At 41.3% G+C, this 27,486-nt stretch overlaps 2 protein-coding genes across 8 annotated transcripts in view; one reads left to right on the plus strand and one right to left on the minus strand.

Moving 5' to 3' along the window:
- The window catches only part of LOC1271543 (uncharacterized), a 178,745-nt gene that overhangs the window by 99,639 nt on the left and 51,620 nt on the right, over nt 1-27,486 (plus strand). The window lies entirely within an intron of this gene.
- Nucleotides 1-27,486, minus strand: part of LOC11176136 (uncharacterized) — a 129,685-nt gene that overhangs the window by 90,425 nt on the left and 11,774 nt on the right. Inside the window, exon 2 of one of the 7 annotated variants that reach the window (XR_009764523.1) lies at nt 8,929-9,026. The exons of the other annotated variants lie outside the window; for them this stretch is intronic. The gene's annotated coding sequence lies outside the window, so the exon portion shown is untranslated. The remainder of the gene's footprint in view (nt 1-8,928; nt 9,027-27,486) is intronic. 7 annotated transcript variants of the gene reach the window in all.

A 27,486-nucleotide genomic window follows, 5' to 3' on the forward strand; every position in this document is an offset into this window, starting at 1 on the left:
TATTTCCATTACCGGGTCACCGGTACCGTCCGGCAGGTAGTTAGAATTTTCACGGTCGATAGTCTCGCTGCAATGTCTACCGCCAACGCTGTCCATGTCAGGGGGATATTTGCCCCATTCGAGCAGTCCCGCAGCCCCAAGTCAGTCCAACTGAGATAGTAAATGTTGGCGCCCCCCGCTTGAGCTGTAGTAGTACGAATTTTGCTCTGATCACTACGGTCGCAGCTCTTTTTCAACGGCGTTTCAAGCAATCGTTCCACGATTCCGGGTGAGTGGACTGGCTGGCTACGTGTTCAGCGTAGGCCTGAACGGTACTTGCCATCGGATAGATACTACAGGCTGATGCTTCACAACCGATTAACATTATAATACGCTCAATTATCATACAAATTCGAGATATGCTACCGGTACTTCACGGTTCCGTTAGCACGCGTTAGTTCCGGTCGGGCGGTCGTGCTTAAGGCGATTGCCTACCGGCAAGGCTGGCATGGCTGTTCCTTGCGGGCAAGTGTGAATTGTTTCGTGTCGGAGGGCTTCTTGAAACACGGGCTTGGGTACAAAAAAGGCCAACACAAGAAGAAGCGTCAACACCGTCGATCGGAACAGGAGCAAAAGCAAGAGCAGCGTTTCTCACCGTATCGCGCAAAAAGAAGTGCAAAAGAAGTAGACACATTTGGTAGATTATGCATGGTCGTGTACATTGAGCCCTTTTTTGGGGCTTTTATACATGTGTTAGAGGATGTTAAAGGATAAAGCTTCAACCAATGTATTCCTCGTTAAATATTCTATTTGCAAGAACGTAGCAGCAAACAAGAACATGGAACATTTTAGAAATAGAAGACATAAATGTGATGCAAAGAGATCAACCATGCCATACGAACCATGATGATTTAATGTCGGTCGATTATTTATTATTTATTTATTTATTTCTTTATGTATTATTTATTCCTGTTAAGATCAACGGACTTATAACTAATTGAACAACAACATGAACTAATTGGCCCTATTAACCCACCCTAACAACATCCTATTTTTAAATGACGGTCCTGATAATTGGGCATTGTATATATGTTAAGCCAAGGTAGAGTTTTTAACTGCTAGCCTAATAAACCTACGCCGGATCAATTCAATTCCATTCAGTGCAAGGGACTCAACTTACTAAGTTGAACTCAAGAATACAGTGAAATCTCTCTAAGATGTAGTCTCTTCAAAATAATTTTTTTCTTTAAGATGAATATTTTGACGGTCCCGTCTTATTCCATACATTTTATGTCTCTTAAAGATGAAGAACTTCCAAAGGTGAACATGCTGTAAGATGCATATACGATTTGGCAGCCGATATTCTCTAAGATAAATTTTTGAACGACAGTTCACAAAAATGTTGGTCAAAGCATGCCATGTTTTTCCCGCGGTTTCTGGGAGACTTCATAGCAACATCTTAATTAGTTTTCCTCAACATGAATATCTCTCTAAGTTGACGGTCCCTTGAAGATTCACCTTAAAGAGATTTCACTGTATAGCGAACCGAGGATGTGAAGATTGCTCTTAAGCATTCCCAATAATGGGTCACTTAAGTCTTTAGCATTCCTGATGATGAATCGTAACATACGATTGGCCTCGTCAATAAGTGACTGATAGTGACCAGTAGCGTTCCAAGGTCCTGGATGACACAAGTACGAGCTTGATAATGGTTGTCAAAGTAAATGTAAAATCAACCTATAAAACGATATAACAATTCCTTTGTATATTTTATTAGCAATACTTCTTATGGGCTGTTTCAATGCAATACTTATAAACTGCAAAGATTGTAAAGATATATGATACGATCAGACCGCTAAACATACAAAAAATTGGGCACTAAATGCTTCTATCAAACCAGACGTTTCTACCGTGTGCTGTTTATTGTACCCGTAATACTCTCGCTATCATTATTACTTATCCTACGAAATAATTGCTCGTGTTTGATTACTGTAAAGCTCTTAATGGGTTCCTAGAATGCGCGCTGCCTACAGATTTTACCCTTTTGGTCTCTCCTATTGAGACGAAAATGGCCATAAATTTGAATTCGTTCATTATAGCGTTCAATTGAGCTTTGATGTTGAAATACCCTGTCGATGGTTTCAAGGGCGTTTCTACTGCCCGCTTCCCTACGGACACCGATGATGTTTTACTAGCACGGTAAGCAAGTTTTCTATCGATTTAGCATAGGCTGCAAACAACGACGTTGAAACTATCCAAACACTCCCACACTCTCGCGTTTTAACAGCTAGACCCGTGTTCGTGGTATGTGCCAAGGGATATATTTTGTGTCAGAAATTGTTGCCCCGAACTACGATCCCTCGCGCTCTATCTCTGTGGGAGCAGTTTGCTGAGGGGTCGACCTGTTAGGTAAACTTCATTAATAATGCAACAGCCAATCTGTACGGAATTTATGCCACCCGCTGTGAACCCGGGATCGTCTTTGGACCCAAAGGACTTGGCGCGGTGTGGGCAATGCTCTATGATTGGGGCTCACTTTCACGAAAGTGTGCTTGCAAAGGAATTTTAATTAGCGCCACGACCGTTGCAACTTTTCGCTATTTGAGATGATCACCGGACACCCCGCACACTCGTTTGCTGCGTCGCTATTTCCTGATACTTTTTCTCCGTGGGGTGGAAAATCGATCGCCTAATGAAACTGGCAAGATTCCTGCCGAGACTCGGCCACTCACTATAATTGAGTTTGTGTAAGAACTATCCGCTGGCCCAGGAACAATAAAGTATTGTATAAAAAAAAGTTGGTCAATGCTGTACGACAGGGTAGTGCACGTGACCACATTCGGTGCACTTTTTATGACTTGTTGGAAGAAAATCATTGATGACATTGGGTAAGTCAGCGTGGCTCAGTACTTCGCGATGGAATTGTGTTACCTGTGATGTGTTGATCGCTTTGACAGGGGTCTAACAGCACACCTGCAGTTAGGCAAAGCAGAAAGCAATGAAAATCCAACATCGACAAATTAGAAACCGAGTGTGATAGAGACGCAAGATGGAAAAAGAAAGTTTTAATTAGATTTAGCAAATTTATTTCATTCAATTTTTGAAACCCACCACCACGTGGAGTGAAAAAACTGCGATAAACTGGCGAACAAAATGAGCTACATGGCGAGCGTATCCCGTAATGGACAGCCGTCGAAACTGTTTCTGTTTTTTTTTATTATTACATTTTTGCTGATGTTGTTGTTGTTGCTATTCAGGAGGGAAATAACTCTCGCTACGCGGCAACATCATTTCCCATTAGCCTTCTTTCACACTTTTCCAAAGTTTTCGGCTCTCTAAACCATGTTCAATCCTCCGCTCATCTTACTCTTCATAGCGATAGGTAGGTAAATCTGCTGCTAACGCCATACCTGTGTTTGGCTTACGCAGCTTATACTTTCTACTAGTTTACTCTGATGTTTTCGACGAAAGCTTATGGACAGATTTTTTTGGAAAATTAAAGCATCGGTCAATGAAGTCATGAGTTGGCGTGTGATTTGCCACACGTGCCACTCGTATCGTGCCATCAACAGAAAATCTAATTTGGAGCAAACAGTTTGCGCCAACGCCAGCGCAGCTTTTCGATTCATCATTTATGTTGTTACCTGTGCTATGAACATATAAATATGTATCTCATATGTATTTTTACATCGTGACATACAAATGATGATACGTCACACTAAAATCGAAATCTTTTCGAAATGAAAAAGCGTTTTATTCACACAGTATTAGTCGTCTTAATTTTCATAAATAAATTTATGTTAATAAATTATAAAAATAAATAAATAAATAAATAAATAAATAAATAAATAAATAAAATTCAATACGATGGACGATTTTAGCAATACTTTAATGATAAAAAATATCACTATTAAAAATGTTGTACGTTTATCAGTTTCAATCGTGATATGTTACATAGTTTAGTACTGTAGTACATGATTTCACATATTTTTGAAATTTGAATTCAGTTATGGATTTTTAACAGTTTAGAAGCAAAGAACTAACTCTAGAAATGTCCTCCATTTATCTTTCCAGGTAAGCTGCACACCAGTCATGCACGCAAAGATTACATGTCACACGTGAGTAGCAACGCTTTGCATTCCAGTTCGCTGAAATTGGCTTGGCCGTTTCTTTTCTGCCATTATCATGGAAAACGTGCAAAAGCTTTTAATTAAATTGTTCCTCAGATAGTTCCAGAAGTGTGTGCGAGAAAAAAAATACTCCTAGTAATCATTTTATGCCTCCCGTAGAAGAAAACCATTCCATAACGGTTGGGACGGTGGACGCACTAAAGCTATGCTAAAAATGTCTCCATTAAGTGAAGCCAGCAGCACTAGCGCTAACCTCAAACGGTTTCAAACCTGGCAGGAAGAGCAGAAAGCTTGGGCTGGTGTGGGCTGAAGTGCTGAATTCAAACGAAAGTGTCCACCAGTCACTCCAACGCACGAGAGTGTCGTGCTGCGCCGGTGGGCATCGTAATAGCAGCCTGCCTGAGAGACCAAACGAATGCCCCTAGCCCACGGAAGCCATAGCTTACGATCATAAATCAGCAAGACAGAGAATTAATTTTACGCCAGCATTTTCCGTCCCGGGCCCTGCGGTCGTTCGTCCACGTCGATATCCGGACCGGATGTATCCGATTCCAAGCCGCTTGTCCGGGCAGGGCCTAGGGAAACTATTTGGAACCGAATCTTGGAGAGTGGGGGACAGGGGGAGCGACTTTCGGAGTTCTCGTTGGACGCTTTACGAGGTGTTGGTTTAGTTTTCCCTTCTCGGAATCAATACTGCCTATCCGGACAGAATGGTAGGTCGAGAATATCATCGTGAACATGTGTGTGTGTGTGTCTTGCATAGAAATAGAGCGTCTTAGTAATTTTACCACAACCGTGACGATGTAATTTGTCAGCTTAGCATAAATCTATCTGTTGCCGTCAGCCAAGCGCGTTGGTGTTTAACCGTGGCCCTGGAAAAGTGTAGAACAAGGCATGTATATCATCGTGTTTAACATGTTGACATTTTTTGGAATAGAATTCTCCCTTTACCAGTAGTTATTTAGAATGGAAAAGTAAGAATACTTAAAATGATCTCATCACAAATGTAAAAAGTATGGGTTTGATGTACAGGTGTGAAAATTGCATCCCAAAATGTCACCTCACACTTTGGTTAATTAACCTTCGCAATGCGTCCCTCAAAGCAATTCGATGCTTTTTTTGTTGGATCAATTAATCATGTTGACAGATTCTCAGCAAAACAACTATTCGTGATATGATGCACGCTTGTCCCTCCCTCCTGTTGTCATGGTTCACTTTTAAGCTTAATGAACCATTGAAATAGACCAGTTTTTTTCTACCACACTTTGCCACACGAGCTATTATTGGTGCGAGATTGCTGGTGCTAGTAATTTTTTCTCCAGAAACCCAATCCAGGGTGAAGGTCGTAGCCGAGGGTCATTAATCAATATTTAGTTTTCGTCCACACCCGGTTCAGCTAGCCACGCGTGTGAGGCAGGTCAGCAAATGGAGGCAATATATCACGTTAGCTAACTTGATGACTTCCACTTTACGATCAGATTAGATTTCCGACAGTGAGGAACGTTCCGGTGGTGGTTTACTTTTTGTGGATGAATTTATATATTTATAATTTTTGAGAGCGGCATAAAAATGAGCTTAATTAATTGGGCAATCCGAGGTGTGGCTCTCGAAATAGATAGCTAATATGTTTCAAAAATGTGCTCGGTAAACAATGTCGTACATGTACAAGGAGATTATATTTTGTTGAGTTTTCTTCCTTAATTTACATTGCAATCTATTCTAAGAGCATAACAATGGTCTCATTTTTGCTTTTTCGTTTTTGTATTTTAAATCGTTTTCTATTTTAAACTTTTTTTGCGTAACGAACTTCGCGGTCATGCCGACCATGTTCAGATAGTAACCAGATGATAGTCAGTCCTGGCTGCGGGCGAAATTAAATTAATTCAGTTTCGTCGGATCTTTGCTGACAGATGTTTGTTCTCGGTGCATTTCCTCCCTGTGTCTTATGCCGGTAATACTCGGATAATTATTAAAGAGATTCATACTAGCTGTTCGTTTTATTACAACTGACTATTGCTTCATGCTATTACTGTGATCTGTCTTTACATGTTGTCAATTACACGCGTTTGCTAGATCTACATTAATTATACTCACTAGATGGTTGTTGAACTAAAACTTTGTCCGGTTCTTCAGGTGAGATATATTCATTTGTTTAAGGTATAATTTGAACGCACCACTATACCGCTGTATTGCATGTCTTCAAGATGACCACAAGCTGATAATCAAGGCTTGAAGCCTTGAAATGAGTTGATGCTTTTAATCCTTTCGCAACCAAAACCTTGCATTATCAACATGCCCATGCTACATTAACTGCACCTGCCTCACGTTACTAATTGCACAACTTTTATTCAATAGCCACTCCGCTTTTGCTTCACGAAAACGAAACGAAAACGAGTGTCATCAGTTTCAATTACCTGGCTAAATTTATTCACTGCAACGAATTTCTTCCTTCTCCGTAATCGCATCGCCGTCCAGATAGGTATCACGTTGTTTAAGGATGAAGGACGCAAAAAAGCAGCGAATCAAAGTCTGTTTGACCACTTAAGCAAATTATGCCTCCCACGAACAGCAGCTGCGGGTTTGCCTCTGACCACGACGATGGCACATTGATATTCATTTTTATTCTCTACCTTTCTTCACTACCAGTACCTTCGCTACCGGTCGACACTAACCGCAGACAATCCTTACACCATCTGTACAAATACGGCAAGACACGAGAAAGGATATTGCAATTAAGTTTTAATCAAGAAACATTACTCCAACTGTTGGCCGAACGTGCTCGAACGTAATTTTATCGGTTTTGTCATTGCAACCGTCAGGGGCTAGTCATCACACGTTCAGCTTGATGGACGAGGAAACGTGGTTAGAGGCTTTTGACTTCCACGCGGATGTTACCACCGGGGTGGAAAAGTGATAAACGAGCTATCAACGTTCTACGCACACAGGCATTTCCGCAACATCCGCTGACAATGTGTCATTTTGGCAGATTGCAATAGAATTGGGGTGAAAACAAACGACATGAAGCATCATTTGAAGCCGAAATGTGAGAAGACCCACACCAACCCACCGAAAACGAGACAAATTTCTTAACATTAACACAGAAGAAGAAAAAAAACAGAACAAAGTAGACAGAAATGGCTAAACACGGGATGGTTTTTGCCTTGTTTAATCTACACTCAATTTACTTTTCGCTGTATTGCTCCCCTATCTGTTCGCCTCATTCTTTCTATTTCTCCGCTTGTCAAGGGGACATTCCTCGAAATTTGTCGATGGTCGAATTTCAATTATCATTTCCGACTAATTTATTACTTCCAACCGTCGACGGTTAGAAACTCCACCCTGTCCACCCATACCGAGAATGGTCATGTTGGCACCGTGGAGCCATAACGTTTAGGTTTTTCAACGCATTTTTTTTTTTTGCACTGTCCTTGGGGTTGGGGTGAGAATGGTTAAAATATCTCCACGTCAAAGAACAGCCGCTCCCGGGAGCCCGTGGACATTTGGGTACGGCCATCGTCATCTCCCTTCCCGCAGCTAATTTTCTCATCAGTATTCACGCGTAAAAGCTGGCTTTTCATTTTATGCCTATCGGGGTTTTGGCCTCTGTTTTTTTTTTCTTTGCCCATGCCGCCGAAAGGACTGCGTGAACATTATGTCCATTATTGTGGCGCTTGGCTAGCGATCTTCCATCACCCAGACGCGCCCTGGTCAGCGCATCATTTGCCTAACGGACGTGAGTGAAAAGGCAGCAAAAACCCCGAAAGTCTCGTTGACGGTGGCCATGGAGCATTGTACTCACGGAGAGACCGTTCGTCCTACGTAAGACGAAAACAAAAACCTTCCCTCGGCGATCCAAAAGATGAATGTGTCCGAATGTGACAGTCCTAAAGAAAATTGTTTCTTTTTCTGGTAAATGGTAGCATAGGCAAGGATCTCTGTACCGCCCTTTTTGGTATATGTGTATGTGTGTTTGTGTGTGCTTTTTGTTCCATCGAGCCCAACTAGGAGTTTTTCCCTTCTCCGCATGGTTCTAACGCCCAATTGGAACACATTTTGCCGTAAAGGGAAAAATACGAAAGACGAAAATTAAGTCAAAAGTCAGTTTTAGCCAAAAGGAAAACTGCAAGAATAACACGGCGCTTGTATAGCTATGTGTTTGTGTCTGTGTGTGTGTGTATGAATATCCTTTCTGCTATTCTCTTGGGACGGTGTTGTAGCGCTGTTTATTCGTTTCATTCGTAAACGTCACTAAGCGGCGTACCATCGCTTTTGTGTATAAATTGGCAAAAGTTTGCGCGGGGACTGTTTGGAGCAAAGTGGGAAGAAATGCAAAAGGAAACCCATTTTTCGTTTACTTTTGAAAGCAATTTGTTTGCTGTATGTGTGGGTGTATGTGTGCGGCTCTATTCAATGGCATTGTTTCTAGAATCTGTCCTGGTGGAGTAATTGCACATTTTCTTTCTTATATTGTTGTGCCTGTGTGAAGAGTGGTGTCTTTGTTCGTATCATCCAAGTATTGCGAACAATCTCGTTGCCTTTAACGAACTAAACAAGAGGTAGATAAATTAAATTACCAAAATTGGTTTTAAATTGGACGCTGAAAGCTTAATTGTTCCGGATCATTAGTTGTTTGGACAACGGAAAGCTATACAAAGCAGAGAAAACAAGGGAAATAATTATGCTTTGCAAACATTCATTATCAAATCAATGTTTGACGCACACACTCATAGAAACTCAAGAAACTGCTAAATACAAACCATTCCGCACAAAATAATTAAAAATACATAAACCTAATTGCTTTTCTGCGAGTGAATAATACCTTTGCCAAAACTATGTGCGAATACGGTTAACTTTTCCTATCGAACCAACGCTGCAAACATGATGTAATTGGCATGCAATACAATTGCATGAAGGTACCTGAAAACAAAAATAGAAAGAAGAAAAAGAACCATGATTAGACTCATTAAAGAAACATAAACTTTGGCAAGATTTTTGATCGATTTTTCCGTACGTCCTGTTTTGTCAGGATGTTCCCAGTTTCCGGCATACCGAAACCGGAACTCAAAAATATGATAAAAAATTCACTCATGACGCGACACAACCACATTTTCATTGTTTGCATGCCATTTCCATGTGAAAGCAGCACCATTGTGAACGTTGTAAGTTGGCTCGGCTTTTGCGTCACGACCGTCCCTGTCCTACGGGTAGCTGGATGCTTTCTTCCCAAGCGACACCCTTTCCTGCCCGCTAAGCATGACATGCTTCTACTTCCGTATGCGCAGGGTGGCACGACTGCAGTGCGAGGGACGTAAGCTACTGGAGATTTGCCGAATGGTATTCAAATTCAATTTCCCGCTTACATGCACATCAGCCCGTAACATTGACTGGTTTCGATGGAACCATCGATGGAACCGACAACCTGATTCCACTACGGACGGACGGAGATGAAAAATCACTAATCGAAACACGAGCCATGTGTGTTGCTGTGGATATGTGTGTGTTTTGTTTTGATTTTACTTTCTTTCCCACCCGCGTACACTTATTCACATTGATTGGAAATTTTGAAATCAGAAAATAGATATAAAACCACACACGCCTACCACGTTGGTATGAGATCCGGTGTCATTTGCAGTCAAACAATGTGAACTGTTTTTATTTTACGCCCACACTCATTTACTAGGAGTACAGCACGGAGGAAACCTGTTTATGTAATACTATAATGCCTGTGTTTTTTATCATAGGGAGACGGGGGAAATCAAACATTTGATACAGAGACGTGAAAAATTGGCAGAAAATATGATTGAAATTTGACGCGATTTTAATGAAGCTTCCAACCAATCAACAGTGCATTACTCGGTAGAGAGTAATTATCGTTTATATTTGAAATTTATTTAAAAAAAAAGGGCTACACCTGAGCGCAATTCATGTTATGCAGCACAAATTGGTTGCACAAAATATAAATTCAACTACCTATGCTCTTTACAATACACGGAACAATTATCACATGCAAGAACTCAAATAACATATCTTTTTATCAACGTGAAGCATCATTTGCTATACATTTCGTCTGACGTCAATCGTAAAAGTTTAACCAGTTATCAAATTACTTGCGCCGTCTAACGTAGCTACTGCTGTTTTGCACAACAAACTAAAAATAGCTTGTGATAGTCTCTTTTTTGCTTTTATTTTACATTATTCTCGGAACCAACGTTAGATATTTGGACCATCTTTTATGATAGAAACCCCTCCGGCTGCTGAATCTGAATATGAATTTTTCGCCAATCCCTTCACGTGAAAGGATGTTGGTTTGGTTTTGTTTTTTCTTCTTTTTACAGCAGCCAAAGCGTATTCGACAATGTTACAGGTATCGTAGGGAGGAAATAATTTAATGATGATTAAATCTTGCACAAGTCGTCTTACACCACCATAAAAACAACATCCAAAAATTAAGCCAATATGCTTTTGCTGCAAATCAACACATCGCACCCGACAGAAAATTTAAACCAAGGAAGACAGAGGGGCGTCGGACAGGGCGGAAGATTACATTATTATCAGTTCAGGGAAAATACGTTCACTACAGCATCGGCAGAAGCATGGCACAGCTTATAATCTTTATAGCTCGCTTTGCCTCATTCCGGTGTAAATCGGTGAATCACATCTCGAACATTTCGTTACGAAACTATGCTCGACTCATGACGCGAGATGAAAAGATCCGTTGTTGCCACGCCAGCGAACCCACGGCGAGAACGCGGAACCCGGATAGAGCGTATTTTCCAACCCCTTACTCCGGTAACTGGAAACCAGCTGGCAGCATCAATTAGGTTCATTCGGCCAGTTCATTATTTTGTGCTCAATAATCCTTTTGCAGGCGCATCTGTGGGCGGTTGAATTGAGGAGCATGATGAGCGAGATCTAGCTTGTGGGACTGTCCCCCGATCGACCGAACTGTTCAACTCGTTCGTACCGAGTGTCTTGTCTCTCGCTTCCTCTGAAATGTTGATTTGTCATGCTGCTTTGGCAGGAGCTCCTTGCTGCCGACACAGCACCGCTTGGCGTGATATTTATCTCACGTTGCGATGGTGTTGCATTCTGAGAAATATTCAATCAAAATGCGCACGTGTTGTGCGCCCGCTGTTCGGACGGGGTTTTCTTTTGTTCGGTAGAAAATGTCGCTACTTTGCTGTGCAGAGCATGGACGTCGTCATGTAGGTTGTTCCCACGAGAGGGAAAAATACTAGGCACCAGGGATAAAAGTCAACCGAGAGCAGTGAAGGAGTGAACGGGCAGTGCTCAAAGGGAAGCGGCAAATGGGGCTCCGAGAACGGAGCACCGAGTCACAAGGTCGTCGTTTTTGTGTACACCATTCGAGTCGATGGTAAATTGATTCGTGAATAATGAATGTGGAAACGAACACGGGCAAGAAAATGGGCAAAGCATAAACTCTAACGAGGGTCACACTGCGGCACACTGAGTCAGATGTGTAGGACGGCTCCGGACGCACCGAAATTGATTTGATTGGCCATGTTGTTCGTTGGTTTTTCCTACTATTGCCTATTACCTACAAGCTAATTTCACATTCAATTCTAAAATTTTGCAAAACTAACGAAAAATATAAGCTATTAGTTTTACTTCAAATTAATGCTAAATATTTGTTTAATATTCAAAACACAAAATACTGTATGCAAGTTTCTATTACATTTTGTTACTGCACTTCAATAATTTCGTGTCTTGTAATTTCACCGTATTGTGCGTCTTTTGATTTTTCCTACACAAATACCAAATACTAATCAAGTCGAATATCCTTCTGCTAATACTTATGAACCATTTTGCTTTAAAACCCACCGACTAAAGATAAAGACATTTTTCAACAAAACAACTCCAATTGTAATCTCTAGATTGCTCATCTAAATGCCAGCTCATTTAAAGAGACCAGAAGCCGCAAACTAACCAGCATTAAATCGCCAACCATTGAGCTTTATCGAAAGCTTCTCATCAGCTATGCTGTGTGCCCCTTTTTAAGACGTTCAGCCAAATAGAACCGCACACTCGGAAATCTTTGATCGTGTTGAATCAATGCCAAAAAAAAGAGAAAGGAAAACGTGAAAACACTTCAAATCTTCTCTTTCCGCTGTAAATCCACTAGCCAAAGCACACGGGCACCGAGAACCTTAAGCCGATCGAAACGGACACACGCTCGTTTTTGACTGCTGCTGGAATGAAAAATCGATTTCAATTAATTCCGCGCCGCAAACGTCATTAGGCCAGCGAGCAGCACCGCGTGTTTTGTGACTGCTGCCTGTTCTGGCAAGGACGCAAGCGAGCACACACCGTCAACTTAACGGACGATGCTGATTCTGGTATTGATTTTGCTTCTCGTTCGCCTTTTGGCTTCAGTTAACTTGGCCGTGGCTTCTCCGGCCTCCGGTTAATCGGCGCTAGTTTACCGTTTGAGTGAATCGGCTCATATAATTTTCTTATTTCATCAGCAGGACATCGAAGAATGAAACCAACCATCGTTTCACGATTTTAGATCAGTTTGATTATTGATGGAATTGGAAGCTCTGTAATTTGCTACATCTGAAAAGTGATGAGGCGTATGCACGTAGATTTTCGATGGTTAATGTAATGTGTCCGATAAATGGGATAAAATTATTGTTCATTTGGCAGCACTAGGATGATCGATCAGTGATTTTGTAAGCAACGATTATGGGCATGGTAATGAAAGGGAATCAAAAAGAGCTTATTTTATTTCAAAAGACAACATATGAAAAGCTAAAAAAATTACATCTTCTGTATGATCTATAAAAACACACCCTTTTGAAACGAACATAAATAGCAAGATTTGCCACGAAATCCAAATTGTATTAAAAATTTATCACTTTCAAATTCTGCTTTCTAGAAAGTTTTGTATCCGGCTGTACACAAAAAACTTTGTGCCTTAAAATCCTATTTTAGTTTGAAATATTAAGCAGCAATTGATTATAAACATCAGCACAAGCATGAACATCGAATGTAAACAGAGTGCAGTTGAGTGCTTTATAAATTATGCCAAATGAAAATGGATCATTATATTCTAGCATCCTTCACAACTTTTAAGGGCCACAATCTAGAGGCACTTACAAGGACTTTTTAAAGAGCAAATAAATATTGATCATCTGGCCACACTGCCCAACTTCCGCAAAGCGAAATGACCTAATTACATCAGGCCCTGTTAATGAATTCTTACGATAAAACTTGTTTTGTTTTTCATTGAGTTCTTAAACCATGCTGTCAATTTTCGAAAAAAAGGAACATGTTATAATTATTGTTATTTATTTTTTGATTGGGTGTGCTTATTTATAAATTTATTTCAAATATATTTTCACTCGGTTTTTGCAAACTAAACTTTCATTCCTTTAAATTGAACTAAAACCGGATACAAACTCCACGAGGAAAATGTTTCACTTTCGTGATACAAAATGCATTCCCAACATATTCATCGTCATATACTTCCACCAACATTTTCCCTCGCCTGCAACAACTCTTACAGCAGATTGTACTTATCCCAACACCCGTTGCTCACAGTTGGACGCGACAAACCAACACCCAACAGGAAGTTCGGTCAACTTATTCTCAAACCGCTGCCAGCTTCATCATCATCATCATCAATATTGACGGTTCCGGGACCGTTCTCTGTGTGCTATTGGATTTTTTTACCGTGCCGCACGCGCATACCACGCTTTTCCGTTCCCTCCCTACCCATATATTTCACTATCGTACAAACTCGCTTCAACAATGGAGACGCCTGGTGTCCAACGGATAGTTGGTGGAGGCGCCTGGTAGTGTGTAACTTTACCACAACATTTCAATCACGCCTGCTCTGAATATGATTTCCGCTCTCGTTGATTGTTCGTAGTGATAGAATCGTTTTTGGTGCTCTAGCGTATTGTATTAAAGTGTTTGTGATTTTGTTTTTTTATGTTTACCGCTAAATGATGACATAATTTTTCAACAACCGCACTCGAGAACAAGCACTCTTGAGTGAAACTATTTTTGTATGGATTTTTTTTTTATTTTACCCACTTTGTGGATGAATTTTACTGCTATGTGTTGTTTTTTTCTTTTGCTACAGGCGGTTGACCCGTACACTAGAGGCTACAGATTTTTTACTTCGATTAAAACCGATCACGTAAGTGATGCTAACGGCGCATTTCGATTATGGCATAAATCTTCTGCCTCATTGAATAGCACTGGTCGAGACCAGAGATGTATGTTTCGGCACCGCGTGACGCTTCTGGTGAGCTGAAGTCTGAGATGCCCCAAGGCTGCTTCGCCTTCAAGACACGGCTGCTAATGAAACGTGTCACACCAAGGAGTCGATATAATAAATCAAACGAAAACGTGTCACCCCAAAATGTAAACGCACTCACGTATCGGAAACACGTAGGCCATCGCTGGTACGATACAAATAAACAACGGGCGGCGTTTCCTTTCTTTTTTGGGATATTTTTTTGGGTCTGTGTGCTTCCCGCCAGGAATCTTTACTTACCGCATTACCATTAGACCCTTTATTTTATTTTCATTCATATTTTTCCCCAAAAAGCTGCCTGCTGACCAGCTGCCATCGTAAAATAGGCAACTCGATCTTTCTGGATGCTGGTAACACAGGCAGGCGCTCAGAAAAAAAACAAGTAAAATAAGTCTCATCGCATTTTGGTGTCGCTACTTGTGCTTGGCGACAAACAGCCAGCATTGAGCGGTGCCTGTAAGCCTGCTGTGGAGCCAGTACTTCAACAAATCATACTGCGACACAATGATGTAACCAAATATCAAACAAGATTTTCTCTTTTTTTATTCCTCGCCGTCGCTCTCTTCTTTGGTTCTGTTAGCAAAAGCTCCCCAGGCGGTTTTTCTGTTCGATTTTGTTATTTATTTATGTGAAGGATGTGAAGAGTTTTTTTGTTGATGTCCACAACAGAGACTGCTTTTCCAGTGTAATGGTTTGACATTCGAGTAGAAAATTTGGTTTTGAACTTTAGGCTACGGTTTTTGTTCCTTGTTTCTCGAAATTTTTCTTTTCGCTGAATTTATAAACCGAAAAAAGTGAAGCATGAATAGAAAAGATTTTATTTTTCAGGGCTTCGGTATATACTTGTTGAGACCTTGTCAGACAAATGTTGAGCCCAGACAGCATATCAGATGAATAAGTCAGTTCAAATTATTTTTTTAATCTTATTTATCGATGCATACCGTTTGTTTAGATCATTCCAGCTATGGTCGTTTATCAGAGCATTTCGACTGATACACGATTTGCGTTAATCTTCCTTGATCAAAATTGTTATTTATGCTGCTCTATTGTTATGCTCGATATATTACTCACGCTGACAATTCGACATTCCACGATGCTAAAATGTTTGATTTCAATCGACAAATTGAATAGAATGAAAATGGGACTCCTTCCGGCTTTCACATTCGGTACTGTATGCAGCATGTCGTCATCCTCACTATATACAGTGTGTCAATATATTTTTTGTTAATATAAAAGGATCTGAATTCAGTCAGAATTTTGGCAAGAACGGCCAAAATGATCGTTATTCTAAATTTATTTATTTTTTTTTAACAAAACATAATTTTCAACGCACATATTTTTAAACATGCATTAAACAAACTAAAGTGATATTTCAATTTAAGGATTTTTAATTCTTTTTGAAGAGGTCCAATTGAATCGCATAGACAATTAACAGCTTCTATCTAACTACCGGCTGATAAAACTTCAAAGAGATGCCAAAGTATCAGCAAAACTGTTCCTCGCTTCGTGTGTCGAAATACTTCAAAGCAAAAAGTGATTGATAAGATATTTCCCAGCAGAGCACTGCTGCCAAAGTTGGATGCCCTGGAACAGTTTAGACCACAGGCATTTGCTACCGGCCATCTGTTACTACCGTCGCTTGCTCGTTGCTCCTGAACGGCAAAGGTAGCACCAAATCTTCCACGCGCAAAGGTAACCTGGTGTTAGCGAGAGTGAGAGCTTTGCGTAGACAATAATTAATCGTCAACCGAGATTGGAAGTAATTTATAATCACCCCGTGCTACGGCCCTAGTGAGGCGTCCCGGAGGAACCAGAAACAGCACGCTCGACGGTTCTCGATGGCTCGATGGAGCGCTACACACAGCACTGCTGGTGCCGTATTTGTCTTCATTAGCTCAGTTCTGGGTATGGCGCAATCAGAACAGCGTCTTATCATGCGACTTAATGAAGCTAAAAATATTACCATATTTCGTGTGCTGCGTTAAGTAGGACGCTTGCTTTCTTTGATTAGGGTTAAATGGAGATTGCGCCGCATGATGAAACGCATTTTGTAAGGTTAATGTTGTGGAAATTTTCAATACACACAGCACTTTTGAGATTCAATTAGTATGAACGCACTATTCAATGTTAAACATCTAGGATTTGACTTGTTTTTATTTTAAACAAAATCTTTAAATATTTGTACAATTTGACAATAGTAGAAATATGAATTGAAATATGTTTCAAAAGAATGCTTTAAAAATACAAGTAAAACGGTAGCTTACTTGTAGGCACCTTCATATCTGCGCATATTGATACCTACATAACAACTACCTAGTTTTTTTTTTACAAACACACATTGGTATTATTTGTTTTTCGCAGTAACTAGTTCTTTTCGTGTGGATTGTCCAGTTGAGTACTGTTATTTTCTTTAACGAAATCTTGAAATACACAACCAAAGACGTTTTACGAACATATACAAATACACACACACATACGAACGTTTCTCGTTTATAGGTTCCACGTGCAAACGATAAAAACCATGTTGTCAGCTACTAATACTGCTAAAACCTTTCTAACTCATCGCCACCCATCCGTGAGCAGCAGAGGGCTTCCCGATATATTGTCTTCCTTGTTCCATCCCGCGCCAGTCAAGCCGCCGTCACTGTGTCTGTTTTTGCAGAGTGCGGCGCAAAACTATAAATGTATTGTTATTTCGCAAATAAAATTTCCCGATCTGCTGGTGGTGGTAGCACGGCCGATGAATATCTTAGTCGCGGTCTCCATGGAGCATAATAAATTTATCCCTGGCGCTATGCCAACGCGTGCACACCCGTGCACAGCCCAGCAGCCCGGCAGCTCGGTGACGTGGGCATAGAGGCGTGAGATCGACCTCATATCGGCATTTTGTTGATTTTGTTGAACATTCCCGGCGTTTATTTACCCGCAGCTACCGGTTTTTTTTTCGGATGGACATTGTATTTTGATTGAGGTCGGTTTGTAGAGTTGGTGAGATGGAAATGCTATTTCAATGGCGATTTCATTGCCGTGGGTAACAATAAAATATAGCAGTTTCATTTGACTTTTGAATGTTTGGTAACGTTAGGAAATAAAATTATTTTACTTTGATGCCTCACCCTGTCTTGGATTTTAACAGTAAGATTATTTAAATCACATAAAAGTAGAATATATAAGAATTATGGTAAAAAATTATGTCGATATCCCTAAGGTGACGAGCACAACTAAGGAACCAAAACACCTAACCCACATCAAACCATTTAAATCTTTCGCACAATCTATCAGATAATGCAGATGTTCGTTCTCCCAGTGTGTAATTGTGTCATCAAGACTCACAGAAGATATAGACTGCCAAAAAGTAACTTTCACTCTGAAACATTATGACATTGATGGGATATTGTGCTATCGACAACATCGCGCTCAAAGAAAAGAAGAAAAAAAACTGGCCACGAAGCAGAAATAATTTTCGATCAACTCACACAACGTAAAGAAGCACAAAATGTGGCTTCATTAGGTAAAGAAGAAAAAAAATCCGGAAAAACTCGATTCGATTGTGTTTGATATTATGTATTCAGCACTTCGCCGCTCTTCACCAAACGCAGAAGAGGGGAGCAGCTCTCCGGCTTCAACTTGCACTTCAACTTTTTCCGATTTTCAATCGCCTGAGTCGTGTAGGGAGGACATTTTCTTCGGCCTGCTGGTAGGACCATACAACAGCCCATTGTTCGGCTGCGGGCGGTAATAAAATGCTGGCCACAAAACTGTCTCCTTTTTCACCCAAACCCACTACAATATCTTTAGCCGGCCGCCCCAACACGGAACTGAACTGAATGAAATCTAATCTCAATCATCATTTCGAAAAAAAGCCATCAAAAAGTCCGGCGAGCTGGGCGACTTTTTTGCCCCACCTTTTTCTTTACAACTGCTCCCCAGCTTCCACATTCCCGTCTCCCTGCCAGTGGTGCAAGAGTATGAAAACTGCCGGGCGAAAAATTGACGACTTCGGGATGTTGGAGGCCAAGTGAAACGTAAAGCTTGGGTCCCATTCTTGCAATGCTTCCGACAACTCGACGTTCGCTTCGCCGGTTGGCCACAGCGCGACACCTAGAGCCAACCGTTTCCGAGCGCAAAGTTGGCGAACGTGAACCATCTCAACAGTCTGTCAATTTCTTGGCCGAATGAACCAACGCGGCACGGATGATGCGGGCCACGATCGGAAACCGACTGGAAGGAAGATATTGATGGGTATTCCGCTTGTGCATTGCTTTCTGAAAACGGTTCTTCCCTCGCCCCTCCTTCCCTCCCACCCCTCAATCAACAGCAACACAGCATCAACAGCAGCGGCAAATCATCATTTCGATGACACGGGACACATAGACATAAAAACGTCAATGAGCAAAACGCCCGATAACGTCGGGCGGAAAACGAACGGAAACAGGGCATCGCGGCACTGGGCAGACATCGTGCCTCCTCACCGTCACCGTCTTTATGTGCTTTTGCGTGAGTGTTGAATATTAACGCTCATAACATTACCTTCCTTACTGTCTGCTTTCGAAACGTGTGGTACCAGCTTTCAGTACCAGATGAAGCTATTTTTGCCTTTGTTTGCTACTCTGTACATTACATTTTTAGGGCTCTAGGACCAACCCGACGGTCACACCCAGCGTGTTACAGTTGACGAAGGACAGAATGTTACTTTTTTTACCACCCCAGTTTAAGCATTTCTCCGGGAAAAGCATTTCAGTTCCCTCTCTCCATCTTATGTACCGTCATCTGATGCTGCGTGAAATTCCTCAAAACTAACCAAACAACGCAGAGTCAACCGACCAGTACTGACGGTGTATACGCACGTGGCCACTTTACCACCGTCGCGCAGTGGCAGTATGTGTAGCAGCAAAGTACTTTCGTGCTGTTAGCAAGCTTTGTGTGTATGTGCGGTCTTGCACTGGTAATAGAGAGTGGCCACCGTGCGAAAACTCATCAAAACTCGCCGAAAATCGCACAGAATTTGTTGAACGCGCTACACCATGGAGATAAGCGGTATGGACACTTCAAAACGCAGCCCCCTTGGTTGGTGTTTTTTTGTTGTACTGTGGGTAAAACATTTTCTGACTTCAAAAGGAAGATGAAGACTACAACAATAAAAACAAACACACACAATGCTCAGAAGAAGCACAACCAAACTCGCCTACGCGTTTGATAAAGCTTACCTGAATGCTTCCTTCCTGGGTTTATGGTGTGCCATTCGGTGTGTGTGTGTGTGTGTGTGTGTGTTTTTATGTTTAAGGTGTGCTATATGCGTTTGTGAGTGTTCTGGCGTGCATGACAAGTTCAAAGGGCACGCGAGCGTTCTTGGCATTTCGTTTCGCTCGTTCGCTGCTCCGCCGGTTCAGGTGTACAAACTTTTATTCATAATTTAGTACCGGTCGGATGTTGTTTGAACGTTCTTACTTCACTAACTGGGGCGGTAGAGCAAACAGAATGCGTTTGCCACTTTACGCGGTGGCTTTGAATGTGCGGTAGTAAAAAAAAAAGAGGGCATACGTACTTACGTGCACATCTGCAAAACCATACGGTGGCTGAGTGAACCACTTAAAAAAAAAGAATCTGCGAAAGGGGTTAGCCGAGGGGGTGACTGTAATGTTGCGCGCTTCATAAACTAGTTTGCGGAACATCAAAACACTGATAAAATCTTACCCTTCCTTTACTTTCCTGCTGCTTGAGAACCGGGCAGCGAGACAAGGGCAAACCATTCGTGGAGAAGGCAAATTGATTTTCCCCTTAGCGTGCAACATCGTAAGCAACACATTCAAACGTACACACATAACATAATTTCTCTGAACAAAAAACCAAAAAAAAACACATGCATGATATTGCGAAACTTTTTGCCCCCGTCGGGGTATGCTCGTCTGTTTTTGCAAGTCTTCATTCACCCTCACCCGGCTCTAAACAAGGAGAGGAAACACAAAATTTTAAAAATTGATAAGACGCTTTCTGATTGCTGCTTGCTGTTAGCATCTCGCTCGTATGATCTGTCGGATGTAAGCGCTGAAAAGCGTAAGCAACGTGTGTAGAATATTACTATAGTACAGTTGCGGCGCTCTCTGTTGCCACGCTTTTGCTCAATCAACTTACGACCGTTGGAATCACTAAACGAGAAGCGACAGTCAACGAACCGACCAACACAGTAGCAGGAAAAAAAGTTTAAACAAGAACCACCATACAATCAAACTTCCACACGCACAACAAAGTGGGGCTTGTTAGGGCTTACACTTTCACTCGTGCTCTCCTCCACCTCATCTCCCCTCTCCTTCACCTTCTTCCTCGGGCCACTTAAAGCTGCTCAGGTGTACGGGAACGTTCGAATGCCCTTGACGCACGCTCACCCTGTCCGAGTGTACGCCTGCAAATGGCACTGGTATTTGTGTGCACAAAACAACGTAACGACTCTGCTGTATCATGCGAAATGGAAATCGCTAGTTTTTTTTATTTGCCCGACCGTTTTTTTTTTTTTTTGCTGGTGTAAAATTACGTGCCAAATTGAGTGACTTTACGGATTGCGACTGTTGTCTTTCGGTCCGCTAGCCGTTTCTTTTCACTTTGCTAAATATTCGAGCGAGCAAGCGAATTTCATGTTTGCTTTCGTTTGCTTTGATCAAAAGTTTGAGATGCGGGAACGGTTCTACGTTACCACCCACCCACCCACCCATCCACCAGTGCACCCGTTGTGCACAAGAAGACAAAGAAAGTTCAACGGGGTAGCACGGGGAATCATCGCGAATGATGCGCGAGAAATGATAGCGAAAGTTGTGCCCGACATGGGGTCGGTGTATTATTATTAACTTTTGCGCTTTTTCGGGGGTGATGAAGCTTTACGATTGAATCTTGAATGGGTTGGGCGTTGATGCTGTGATGTCGTGCTGCATATACATGTTTAGTAGGGTAATTTAGGGATGTTTTTTTTTTATCTTACATTTATTTTGGCAATAATATGCCACTCTTATGTACGAGTATTGTGCGACACCTTTATACCGCACTGCTCTTTTAGTACCTTCCAACGGAGTAAACATGTTTGGTACCAGCAGCCTGTACAGCACGTGCACGATATTTATTTATAAATTGTCGATTTGGTACACAATCGAGCTCCTGTTGTGTTGCTTGTTGAATTAGAATATTTAATTCATTTAACAAGCATATCTCCACTACGCGACCATACTCAAACTGATCGAAAATAAATGTATATAGAACCAATGGTGGAAGTGCTCCGTAAGAGTTTAAAATAATTGTTTTCTTGTTTTACTCATTTTCTTATATAAAACATCCTCATTCAAATTGAAAAAGATTAAAAAATCGCATAAAAAACACAACCCATATACACTAATAGAATAAATAAAACGATTGCGCAAATAAAACTGATGCGTCTAATCCAGCTTTAATGAGACTAAGTACTGACTAAACTACAAAAACCTACCAACTTACGAATAAAGCTAACTTAACTCTTTTACATTCATGATGATCCTGGTGAACTAGAAAGAACTTTACGTAAACGATCAAAATTTCATTATCTCAAATCGTACAACGTCAAATAATTCACCTTCAACCAACCACCATCAAGATAAACCAGCTGTCCTCGAGGGATGACGGTCAGAATAATGCGATCAACTTCCGAGCGTTTCTCCCCTGACCACAAACATCGTGAGCCATTTATTTCGTCCGTGATTGACTGTTCATCAAACATCGGACAAACAAACAAATCGTTTCAATTTGTTTAGACGTCCGGTGCGGTGTGGGGCGAAAAGTTGAGCGTGGAAAAGAAGGACAACGAAAAAACAGCGTAATGTTGCGGCTTTCGCTCATCTGATCAACTTTGTTCCGAAACATCTGTCCGGTATTATTTGTAGTCATTCAATCAGCTGTGAATGTTTGAATACTTTTACTTTTAATATTGTGTTTTGTTTTTTTTTCTTGTTTTTTTCTTCTTATATTGTCAATTCTATTGTGGGACACGCTGTGTTTTGAAATGTGATTTAGCCTGTCCATTTGCATTCCAATACGTTGCCTGTCTTCATTCCCATCACACCCGTTACGTGCGAGGAGAAACCTTAATCGGAAGCTCAACTTACCGGTGGCACATCGAGTTGATTGTATATGATTCGATTAAATTTATACACAAACAAAAAATGACACAAACACAGGTTATACAAATGCAAACAATCACACGAACGACCATCCCCTGGGAAGGGACGCTGCCACTTCACCGATTGTGACAAACGAGGGAAAAAGGTGAAATTCAGCAACATTGACATGCATTCGCACATTGCTGGAGTTTGTTTCAGTTTTTCTCTCTTCGTGTTTTGTGATGCATATTTTATTGCTCTAGTTTTTACTTTGTTTGACAAAAACAAATCGCAACAAAAACCGGAAACTACGAAAATAGTACCGTGTCCACTTCATGATACGTACGTTTGTTCAATGTATTGTGCACAATCAGAACGATCGTCGTGTTTATCATACTGTTTGCCTTTCGTTATGCTTTTTTTTTCTAAACATCACTCTCAACGCTGTCACTAGCGGGAGCAAATCAGCAGCAAGATTTGGAATATGGTCATTTTTTTAATGTTAGATTTATGATGGAGAAAACGTGTGCTGGATACTGTCAGAGCCACTTGAATATGTAGGACATATGTCGTGATTGTGTATTTGTGACAAGATAAAAATAATTATTTTTAGCTTTATCGCTCATTCCAAATGGACAGACTAAGCCCTGTACCAAAATCTGCCCATCATTCTGTTGACTCTACTCTAGCAATTGGGTAAATTACACTCCACCAAACATCATCGGTTCTGTGACATCCAATGTCAACTTTCGGTCTGCTTTTTTTTTTGCTCTCTCGAATGTACTTTTCACCAGCACTGGATCAGAACCAAGGCTTTGATTATCTAGAACACTATTTGTGCTACCATCCACCCTTGATAGCCACCACAGCGCAAGAGGAAAGGAGAGAGAGGGAGAAAACGACTACCCATTCACGATTTCATACGTCGAGTGTTAGCAGTTTTTCCTATTGTTTACCCAAAAGTCCCAGAGGAGGCTGCAAACGTCAAACATGTGAAGCATAAATTAAATCAACCCAACACCATCACCGTTCAACAGAGAAGTGAAAGCACGAGTGAGAGAGTACGAAGGCGGTAAGTGCTGAAGCTAGTCAGAGAACTGAGCGAAACAACGTGTATAGTAGACAAAAGGCACAGATGACAGACAATGGTGACGATGATCGAGCGAAATACAAATGCGTCAGTCCTGTACCGCTCCTGTATAATCCTTTCGCCGGCGGTCTAGCAGCTTAGGAATGCTGTCGTGTTGTGCGGAGGGTCAGGCAAAAGGTAGGAAAGAGAATGGGAGAGGAGGGTGGGATTAGTGACGGGTAACGTTGTGAAAGAGGATAACGCTGACGACGGTGATGAAGATTGCGATAATGATGATGTCACAAACCGTCGGTCCCGAGGAAGCCGACGTCTGGTGGCGCGGAGATCAAGTTTCATCAAATGATGGATAAGTTTCGAGCCCCGTAGCCGTACAAGCAAATGCATACGTAAGCACGACTGCTACATCAAGTAACGCCACTGGAGATGCGCAATTATTGAGCCTTAAGCTCAACGAAAAAAAAGAGTTAATCTTTTTCGGGTTTCGGTCCTTGTGAAACGTATGTAATGAAATTATGTGTGCATTGTGCGACAGTGGAAAATTGAAACTAATGACTAATTGTGAGTCATGCTCTGATTTCTCTGAGATTTGTTTTTATCTTTGTATGCAGGAAAACTAAAAAGTAGAACATTTGTGAATTAATCTCTTCTTCATCTCGTATCGTCGTTATGACTCTATGTACGGTTACGATTAGCGGATAGAGCTGTACACCGTGGGTGTGGAAAAGTCTATAACAACAGGAAATCATTCTCATAAACAAATATCAAATTCTTAGTTATTCGGAACGACTAGTTGGGGTGGTCCCGTAGTAGAGTCGTCAACTAGAACGACTTTATAACATGCCCGTCACGGGTTCTTGTCTCATATGGATCGTTCCCTTGTAGCAAGAACGGACTATCCGGCAGCGGAGTACTGAATAAGTCTCGAAAGCCTTATAAGCCGGCATGTTCGCGTTGGAAGTTACGCCTAGTAGAATAATAAATTGAGGGACCCTAAAATATATTTTGAAAACGTACTGTTTTCATAAAGTGTATTGGGACATTGTGTAAAGTATACTTGGATGACACCGTTTCTTGAGTTATTATTTAAATAAAAATTGAAGACATTTCTCAAAATCGGGGAAAGATAGAAATGAGAAGTTGAAGAAATTATCAATTGGATTTTTTCAACATCATCAAAATTTTATTGTAAAGAAATACAACGAAACGCTATCCAACGAAACGATCGTGATCATAATATTTTCCGAGAGTAATTAATAGAAAAAATACAACACTTGTTTTTCACCACAAACATTTTTTCTTTAATCCCAATTGGCCATGATCCAACAGTTTTGGCAACTCAACCCACCCATCATCAAAACCAGCCCACAGTGCTATGGCGGCATAGCTCGCGCAAAACCCAGGCTTGAGCTAAAAATAGGCGCCCTACATTCTTCCCTCTGCCCAAGAACCTCTTATCAAACAAATAAAAACGAACCGAGAAGATACTTTCCGCCGGTTACAAAGGCATATTCAGCGATCCTTCGAGATGATTCCGTATCATTACCATGCGGCTCAACGCCTCCCGATGGCTCGTACGACACTACCGTTCCTGTAATCCGTGTACCATCCGAACCGACAACTCTAGTGCCTGCTTGCTTCGGACTCTCATTGCCATCAAACTTTTCGCAACGAGCGCTTTGCGCTCTGACCTTTTGCTGCTGCCTTTGTCGAGCCTTTTCAATGTAGTTGCTGCACCTAACCTCGTTACGTCGAGAGATGAAGCTATCGATCCGGCCAGCAAGCTCCTGCCAACCGAAGAATCCTTTGTACGTGTCTTCGTCCCCTTTGCCCCATACTTTCTGATTCAATGCTCTACGTAGTACAAACGTTCACTGCCACCGGCACACAGGCACAGAGGGGCAGAGCTCCTTAAAGACTTGGTGGGTTTGCTCTTGAACAAGGTTTTCCAAAAACCGTGTCTAATCTACACCGAACCTATGGCAATCGAGGGAATGGTCATATTCGTCTTTATGCTTCGCATTCTTTTTCAATCCTTCATGCGAAAGGCCGGCTGACCTTCTGGTCGATAGCCCTTGCATCAATGCTTCATTTGCTTCTTTTTCGGATCAGATACGACCGCTTCTTCAAATTCTATTCATCCACTGCATCGGTACTGTTTGACTGCAGGAAGCAAAACGACATCAATAATGAAGGTACTTTCTCCTTCCGGATAATCCGAAGGAATGGACTAGGAAAATAGCAAATACATGAAAATGGTCCCTATTTGAATCAGACTAGGTTCGTTGATCTTCCGACAAACGGTTTCTTTGTCAAACGCCCGAATGCCTTGGTGGCGATATTGAACATTCTACTCCATAGTGATACCGAATGTGTCTTTGTTGCGAATTTTCGATTTCGAACGTCTGGTTTACTCCGCTCGTGTTTTGTGGACTTTTACACACGGACAACCTTCGCCTTTCGGTATGTATTATTCATACCAAACGTTGTAGTGTAGTGTTGTGAGCTTGGATATCTGCTTCTAATAAAGACGTTGGTGAAATGGACAAAGTGCCCCTCACAATACTACACCGTGTCGTGTATTTTTTGTTTTTTTGTTTTTACTTTTACACACACAATATCACAACCGTTTCAAAGTAATCAAACACGTCTATAACCACCCACAACGTCCACAACATTTTAGAAATGAAAACAGTGCTGTCATTCCCATTGGAACGTATTTCTCACCAATGTGAGTAAAAATTAGGGACCTAAGGAACAGAAAACTAAACAATGTTGTCCCATGCTGATAAATAAATAACTTTTCGCAAACACAATTCTTTCCCCTGCGCGAATGGTGCGGTTGCTGGGCATGAAAAACAGTTACAATTTTCTCGCGTATCTCCCTCGGGCAGAAGTTTTATTACACTTTTTTTTTGTTACGCCACTCATTCCGCCCGGAAGAAGGAAGGAAAAGTGCCACCTCATTAGCTGAGCAAAATTGGAAGAAAGCAAGCAGCAGCAACAAAATAAAAAAAACACAACTACTGTGCAGAAAAGGATCACGATTTTGCAGCCTTCCCGAAAAGGTGGCATCTCGGTAATTGGAATGGTAATAAAATATCCATCCATGGCGGGACATGCCGGGATTGGACGGCAGTTGGTCGGTTGTCTCGTAACAAAACGTGGCATAAATTTGGATCGGTTAGTGGGACTGCATGGGGGGGGGGAGGGTGGGAGGAGTAGCGGTTTACTTTATTTCGATAGGACTGTTTCGCTGGTTAGTTGTTCTTATTCGTACCGCATCGTCCGGGTCGTAACTAGCCGGGATGTTTGTAGCAAAAACAATTTATGCCAAGGACATACGGCAGCGAGATGAGATTGTTTTTCCATACCGTGGTCCCGCCGTGCGCAAGAATAGTCGGTAGGATGCTACTATTTATGGGGTCTATTTAATATGTTTAATTAGCAATCATAAAGCGCTTGGAATGCGGTAATTATATAAGAACGGAAACTATTTTTAGCTCTCGCGTATAATGCGTTGTTTGGATGCTGCTACGATTCGAGAAGAGCAGTAGTAGAAGCTGGCGTAGTGTACGCTTCGAAATGGACGACTTTAAGATGTTCAAAATGTTATTTTCAAAATAGTCAAATATTTTTATGTTCATTTACTGGCTCTTAGTTATATCTTCCCCGCTTGTTCATACCTTGAATATTTTGGATGTAACTCCCATTCGTTAATAAAAGTAAAGAAACGTACAATAAACCTGCACAACAGCAAACGTAATAAAACTTAATGCAAAACCATACTTGTAAAGAGAAAAAGTACATCAGGAAAACAATTACATTATACAAGGTAACGAATTCCTAAATATTGTGCAACGAAATACTACATTGCTCCTATCTATT

This window comes from Anopheles gambiae, chromosome 2 (genome assembly GCF_943734735.2).
Source record: "Anopheles gambiae chromosome 2, idAnoGambNW_F1_1, whole genome shotgun sequence".
Lineage (NCBI taxonomy): Eukaryota > Metazoa > Arthropoda > Insecta > Diptera > Culicidae > Anopheles > Anopheles gambiae.